Here is an 8,198-nt window from a genome sequence, read left to right on the forward strand (position 1 = left end):
GACTAGGCCCATTGGCGCGCTCATTCTGTCGGTTTAAGTAAAAAAGCTCTCTGAACAGCAGCAGACTTGGTTCCTCTCCTAAGTATACCTCGCAGAAGACTTGGAAATTACATAGATTGGACACGGAATTGGGTCCAATGTCTTGAGGCCTCAGGTCAAAAAAGTCCAGAACTTCCCTGAAGAATTTTGAGCCGGGAGGGGCAAATCCCCGGTTCATATGGTCTGTGAAAACTACTACCTCCCGTCTTTGGGTTGAGGTATCTCTTCAGACGGGTGAGGGGCATAGTAGGACATGACCTCCTTTTTCGGCAGATGGCCGGACATTACAAACTCGGCAAGTTTGCTTTTGGTTACTGTGGATGGGACCCAGTTGCAAGTCACAGGGGCCTTGGCCGCCTTAGGAGCCATCTACAACAAAGTAAGAAAGTTCCGGTTCAAATTTAACCCGGGAGAAATATTCAAATTTATTTAAAATAGCGGCTTAAGCAAGGGGCCTAATGATATAAGGGTAATCGTGCGGTAAAGTTTAAGCCGCTATCAGGATCAACAGTCATTCAAGGATTTTTTAAACCGGACGCCTAGACAGTGGTGATGAAGTAAGTTTTCTAGAAGAAGCTTTCCGGGTGATAGAAACAAGTTTCACGGTCAACAGCCTTTATTATGGATCAAACTATTGTTCTCAAGGAGAAAATTTCTAGACCTAAAAACAGGGCAGAGAAGTTCATGCATTCAAAGGAGGTTTCCAAACAAGAAAAATGAGATCTATTTCTATACAAGATCAACGCAAACAACTACCGCAGCAGTTCTGCACAGTTTTTACCATCTAAACAGGTTGTGGAAGTGCGAACTAGCGAGGGTTTGCATGGGGCGGTGATGAACCCGACGAACTTGGCAGAGCATCAAGATAGATCTAAGAAAAGAGAAGAAAGGAACTCACGGATGAAGATGAACTGCGGAGGCCCGCTGTCGATCTCTGGTCAAAAGTCAGGTCGATGCAGCGGCCTGAGTCGACGAAGACGAGGGGGTCGAGGGTGACGGCGGCGGAGCTTGAGCGGCAGAGAGGAGAGGAAGAAGACGACTGAAAGGGTAAAAAGGAAAAGACCCAAGTCGTGGCTATTTACAGGGAGAAGATGACTGAGACGGCGCGGGAAACGACTAGATAACAATTATTATCCAGCGGCCCCGACGCCTCGATTTTCGGAGTAGTCAGTAAAGAAGAGATCCGTTGAAGGATTCGGTGGAATAAAAAATGAGTTAAAGGAAAGAATGACGTGACGCCGAGTTAAGACGGATCCAGGAGATGACGTCATGGCGGGTTAACAAAAACCCTCTATATAGTCAGAAGACTGAAGATTTAATTCTTTAAAAATATTTTTTAGACTGACATGAACATGTTCAAATCAATCTGGGGCCTAATGTTGGGGATATGACTATTTGTGTAAGCCGCCCAGGAGGGGCCGGGTTACGCAAAGAGTGCTCATCAGAGGAAGCCCAAGACCAAGCATGAAGATGGCGGTTCAATAAAGAGCTTAAAGCCCACGGGCGGCTTAAGCCCATTGTAGTAAACCGCCATGATGGCATGACTTGTAATGTAAGGTAGATTTAACTGGTCACTGAGCCGGACTCTGTTTATAAGCCGGCCGGGACTCTGTAAGCCGCAGGAGGCAGCCCATGTATATAAGGGGACGACCTGCGGGCGACTTAGGGCAACCAACAACTCATCGAGAGCCGGGCATAGCGTATCTCGGTCCCTGGTTATCGAAACATCAATACCAACCCAACTAGACGTAGGCCTTACCTTCACCGTAAGGGGCCGAACTAGTATAAACTCTCTCGTGTTCCTTGTCCCGATTTAACCCCTTCAAGCTTCCTAGTTGCGATGGCTCCACAACTAAGTACTTTCACGAGGACATCTGACGTGACTATTCCACGACAGTCGGGGATTAAAATTCCCGGCAGATAGGGATGTGCCGGCAATGTTTATGCCATCATGCTCAAACTTCTCCTGGCAGTTCCTGTTCTCCCGGCAGATATTTTTTGTTGGCAATCAATAGCTTTCCCGGCAGATGATGGGCCAGTGGTGCCAAGTATCCCAATTAATAAGGCTATTACACTCTGGTATTACATTTATTTCACATTTACATACACACCCCGATTCGAAAGATGATATCCATTCAAATAAAGCAAAAAGATTATGCAGATGCACATCGCATATATATTATAAAGTCTGATCATCAAACATTTTACAATGTATGCAATTCACTGATTACACATGAAGACTTCCCTCATAATTTAGCATCTGTAGTCTCTAGACATCCGACAGTACAAGATGTAACAAACACAAAGAGTAAAGCCTGTAAGTTCTTCTATGTGAGCTCACGACATATGCTTACGGCAACGTGTCTTAACAAATCTTACAGGAACATTTTCAACCTGGACAGGAAGACATCAAATCACAAGTCACGTATTAGAAAACATTATATCCATTACATTACGATACTCAGAATCTACATTATGCCTGGGTACATGAATTAAGCACATCTAGTTGCCCTTCCTGGAAAGCATGACAACAGTTTCAGGTCTGGACAAATAATTAAACCCGTAACGGCATGGTGTGATTGCCTCTAATATTAAGTTTAGTTTCCTGAAAGTGAAGACTCATCAAACTCTGAAAAAACTGCACATAAGACAATAGGAACAACGTTCGAGAAAAAAGTGTCATCCACAGTCTGTATAAATTTTTGACATCATAGGATCTAGTATTTTCGTATGAGCACACAAAGGCAACTAGTACAACAACAAAAATCAAATATTTTTCCAGCATTAACTGACAGAAGTATAGAAACTAAAATGTTTGGTGTTAGGTTTAAATCAAAAGAACATACAGAGTTTTCTTAAAGGCATATATCATGGTATTCAGGTGTGAGCTTCTGAGAGGTCAGAGGAAATAAAAGAACATTTTCAATGCTACTTTATAGAGAGAAAAAGACCAGTCGGATATGAGAGAACCATAGAAAATACCCTTTCACCAATCAGATCGCAAAGTAGTATCATGATTCCTGAAGAACACACACAAACATGCAAATTAGATCGCTGCAACCATTGCAGTCATAGATACAGAAAATTAATCAAGAAATTCCAAAGTTTACTAGATACAACTCTACTGCCGATTAAAAGTTTTCTTCTCAAATAATGATAAAGATCTGTGTTGAAGTGTAGTATATTGGACCTTCAATCTCACAACACTGTAAGAGCAGTATACTGTAAGTTTAAAAGCTAAATACTGCCCGGACTTTCATCTTACAACACCGTTATGTATGGCCTTGTTAGAGTGGAAGAACTAGACAGGACATTCAGGATGTTTTGTCAGATGGAAATGGTACGGCCTTGCTCCAGTTTACGCAGCAATACAATAGCCTTCCAATTTTGTGTAAAATTGAATTAATGAGGAAAGCTCTGCATAGTGTACAATCAAATAAACTAAATAACCATCATAAATTCACACTGTTGGCTGCTACACACTTGACAGTTAAAGACAATAGCCAAGAGCTCAAAATGTCACCCAAGGCCGCTTATCTAGTTCACTATAATTAGAATCCACCATTATAAGTTGGTACAATTTTATCTAGTCCAGTTTCAGCCCTGGACACACAAATTAAGCACATCTAGTTGCCTAGTAAGAATTTACCAGTACTGGCAGGCAGAGGCGTGACTGACCGCCGACAACTTTTTACATACTACGCTGTAGAGAGGCCAAATAAGATATGAGAAGAAGATTTTTTTTATATGTATACAATCATGATCTTGTGAAGAACTGTTTCATGTATGTCTGAAGAGAGAGCCTGACATCAGGTAAAGCATTTGACTCAGAAATCAGAAAGTGAGGTGGCTTACTGTGGTACAAATGGCAAATATAACCAGAGTAAGAAAGGTCATTGTGATGTTATATCAGACATTCAACTATTCAAGGTCCGCTGAGTTGAATAATCTGTTCTTAAAAGAAGTCATACAGCAGCACGATTGGAAAAGAATGAAAGGTGATATATAGCATACCTGATTACACATATGTAGATTTGTACAGGAAGACTTTATTTTCTGACACATTAATAGAGTTGTTCAAGTTCGCCAGAGAAAAGAAGAACCAGGAAGCCAAGAGAAAATCCTAACATGAATGAAGATAAACTGAACCAATGAAACAGGGTAGTTCATGTACTATATAGTAATCTTGAAAATAATAAAGATATGAGAAGAGCATACAACCATAGATGTCACGGTGATCCTTGGCAATAAATAAAATGATGTTCAAAATCACAAGTTGTGAAAAACTTGATTCCTTTGCTAGAGACCTTGAGTTTAATTCATTCACCAGAAAATCGCCTTGTAGTGAAGCTTTGTTTTTATTCACAGGACAAAAAACATGAAGCCAGGTTAAGTTAAAAAATTGTATTCATTGTTTTTAAAATTTCAGGAATAAAATATCAATAAGTTTGAACATTTTTACAGGTCAGATTTGTGATCCAGATACTCCAATATTTTGTAGAAAAAACAATGTGCACTACGAACAAATCTGGTGGGCCTTGTTCCTTTTTTGTTTAGCTGAGATGACGATTGTTAAGGTTCATAGACAGCATATTATTTCATCAGAGAAAGTGTAAACACATTAAGAGGGTAAAGGGACCTTGCTAATTCTAATCACAGACCATTATATAAGGTCATATACTTACTGTATTCGAAACAAAGTAATTTTTCACTGTATCTTGTTAGCATAGCAACCATTAATCTAAGCAGGCATAACTCTGAAGCAATGACTTACTAGGTTCAAAAGCTTATGTACTATTAAAGAGTAATAGATATACACCTACTTCAGGCTGGTTATGTTACTTTCTACAGTGGAGCTAACTATGGTAGTATAATCTCCATTTTTTATCGAGGGCTGCATTTAACACCCCACCATTTAACATCAAAGATTCTGAATACAAAATGATAACAGTATGAGCACCATACTCATCTCGACAACATCATCAGACCATCCCTCGTCTCGTACTGCACTGTATGTTCCTTCCATGATTCCATCAAGCAGCTGAAAAATTAATGTTGAAAAAAATTGTGGTAGCATGAGGAAAATAATTGACTTAACATTGCATATTATCCTGGAATAACAGTCAGCCATAGTGAGTAAACTGTCTCGAGCTATATAACAAATGTCTTCAGTTGTGCAATGTGTTTGAACCTGAATAAAAAAAGATGGATCCATGTACCTAAAAAGGGTGCATACAGGCACATGAAATTTTACTAATCATAGGAGAGTACACGTACACTAACTTGGCTGAAACCCTTTGCAAATCACGAGCACTTGGAATTTCTCAAAAAATCTACCGCTGCTGGAACCAGTCTCCAATCCTTTCACTAATAGCACCTCCATCAATTTGGCAGCAAAAGAAAAAAAAAACAGCAATACGGAAGAATTACTAACTCGGTGGATGGGGGATGTAGGAGGGAGGGGAAATCTGGCTTCGTACTTGCAACTGGAGAACACCCACCGTCAGTTCTCATCGAGCAGAAAGAGAGATTCACTACATCGGTAAGGAAAATCTCACCTGCATCGGGTTTCCACCGGCACGGATCTAAGTGGAGAGGCACCGTGCTCGCCGTCAGCGGGGAGGAAGCCGTGGTCGGGAGCCCTCCCATGCTCGCCAGCGTGAACGGCCGCGGAGAAGAGTAGCACGATGCCGCCTTGGGAAGGCACTGCTTCCTCTTGCCCTTTCCGTTGCCGACGACGGAAATGGTCTGGGTGGAGGTCGGCCGACGGGCCCCGACCTGGAGTGATTGGGGGCGCCGCTCAGAAGTGGCTGGCGGCTGTGGTCGATTGGGTGCTCGGCGGCGCCGCTCTGGAGCGGTGGAGGGCGACAGCAGCACGGCTCGGCATGGAGGGCGACTGCAGCTCGGCTCGGCGTGGAGGGCGACTGCAGCACGGCTCGGCGTGGAGGGCGACGGCGGTACTGCTCGGGATGGAGGGAGGTCGGCGGCGGTGCATGTGATGGCTGGGGGCGGCGGCGGCGGTGGGATGGCTGGGGGCGGCGGCGGCAGTGGTCTGGTGGCGGGCGGGGGCGGCGGCGGCGGCGATCTGGTGGAGGGCACGAAGGATTTGGGCGTCGATTTGGGGGCGGCGCTGCTATCTGGCTTTTTCTGGGGGCGCTGCTATCTGGCTTTTTCTGGGGGCGCTGTTATCTGGTAGTGGGCTGGCGCGTACGCGTTTGTTTTGGGCCAAAATTTGGTCAGTCGCGCGCTTTCCCACCGCGCTAATTTTCGGTCACGCGGCCGGTCCCGGCAGATTGTAGGCCGTGGTTTGGTTGTTCCGGCAGATAATGCGCCCTAAAATGTACCGGCAGTTCGTGTGTCTTCATGGCTCAAGTTCTTCCGGCAGTTTCTCTACCCTGATATGTTTGTACCGGCAGAAACAAATGTCCCGGCAGTTCTTTTACCCTAGGTTGGGTATTTCTCCCGGCAGTTAACTGCTCCCAATCAAGTGTTGTAGTGTAGTGTAAATCATGAAAAAACATTTTCTTTTGCTGGTATATGAAACTAGGTGATATAAATTTAGCAACAATGTAATTAGCATAATCAGCATACCATGGAGCAGTATGAGTAGCATTTATGACAACTAATTATTCATCAGGGAAGCTATCATCAATAGATAGTGGGTCATCAAGAACATTCTCTAATCTAGACAAGTTGTCTGCAACAGGGTTCTCAGCCCCTTTCTATCAATAATATGCAAATCAAATTCTTGTAGTAGGAGGACCCACCTAATAAGTGTAGGTTTAGCATCTTTTTTCCATAAGATATTTAATAGCATCATGATCAGTGTGAATAGTTACTTTCGAATCAACAATATAAGGTCTGAACTTATCACAAGCAAATACAACTGCTAAGAATTCTTTTTCAGTAGTAGCATAATTTCTCTGGGCACTGTCTAGAGTTTTACTAGCATATTGAATAACATTTAGTTTCTTATCAACTCTTTGTGCTAGAACAGCATCTACAGCATGATCACTAGCATCACACATAATTTAAAAGGATAAATAAAAATCAAGTGGCTGAACAATAGGTGCAAAAATCAAAGCTTTCTTTAGTATTTCAAATGCTTCTACACAATCGTCATCAAATACAAAAGGAATATCTTTTTGTAAGAGATTAGTAAGAGGCCTAGAAAATTTAGAGAAGTCCTTAATGAACCTCCTATAAAAACCGGCATGACCAAGGAAACTTCTTATACCTTTAATATCCTTGGGACACGACATCTTTTCAATAGCATCAACCTTACCTTTATCAACTTCAATACCTCTTTCAGAAATTTCATGCCCCAAGACAATACCTTCTTTAATCATAAAGTGGCACTTCTCCCAATTCAAGACAAGGCTAGTATCTTCGCATCTCTACAAAACTCGATCAAGGTTGCTCAAGCAATAATCAAAAGAAGACCCATAAACGAAGAAATCATCCATGAAAATCTCACAAATCTTTTCGTAAAGTCAGAGAATATAGCCATGATGCATCTTTGAAAGGTAGCAGGTGCATTACATAAACCAAAAGGCATACGTCTATAAGCAAAAGTATTGAAAGGGCAACTAAAAGTGGTCTTTGATTGGTCCTCTGCTGACATGGGTATTTAAGAGAAATCAGAATAACCATCTAGAAAGCAAAAATGTGTATTTTTGGATAGTCTTTCTAGCATTTGATCAATAAAAGGTAAAGGGTAATGATACTTTTTAGTAGCTTTATTTAATTCCCGGAAATCGATTACCATCCTATAACCTGTAACAATTCTTTGCGGGATCAATTCATCTTTATGGTTAGGAACGACATAATACCTCCGTTCTTAGGGACAGAATGGACATGACTTACCCACTGACTATCAGCAACGGGATAAATTATACCTATCTCCAGGAGCTTCAGTATTTCCTTTCTTACCAATTCTTTCATCTTAGGATTTAACCGTCGTTGGTGATCTATAACTAGTTTGGCGTCTTTCTCCAAATTTATTTTGTGTTGGCATAGAGTGGGACTAATGCCCTTAAGATCATCAAGAGTATATCCAATAGCAGCACGATGCTTCTTTAGAGTTTTCAATAATCTTTCCTCTTCCTGCTCTGAAAGGTTAGCACTAATAATAACAGGATATATCTTCTTTTCCTCAA

General features: G+C 41.9%; 1 long non-coding RNA gene across 3 annotated transcripts; it reads right to left on the reverse strand.

The window, feature by feature from the left end:
• Positions 1-2,192: 2,192 nt before the first annotated feature.
• LOC125540929 (uncharacterized) lies at positions 2,193-5,842 on the reverse strand. Of its 3 annotated transcripts, none has more exons than XR_015615826.1 (3): positions 5,598-5,842; positions 5,317-5,525; positions 2,193-5,080 (listed from the first exon to the last, which is right to left on the reverse strand). It is a non-coding gene; the product is annotated as an uncharacterized LOC125540929 (long non-coding RNA). The 3 variants fall into 3 exon arrangements; XR_015615828.1 differs by having other exon boundaries at positions 2,193-4,389; positions 5,005-5,525; XR_015615825.1 differs by having other exon boundaries at positions 2,193-5,525.
• Positions 5,843-8,198: the final 2,356 nt, after the last annotated feature.

This window comes from Triticum urartu, chromosome 1A (genome assembly GCF_056163025.1).
Source record: "Triticum urartu cultivar PI428250 chromosome 1A, HENAU_Tu73, whole genome shotgun sequence".
Lineage (NCBI taxonomy): Eukaryota > Viridiplantae > Streptophyta > Magnoliopsida > Poales > Poaceae > Triticum > Triticum urartu.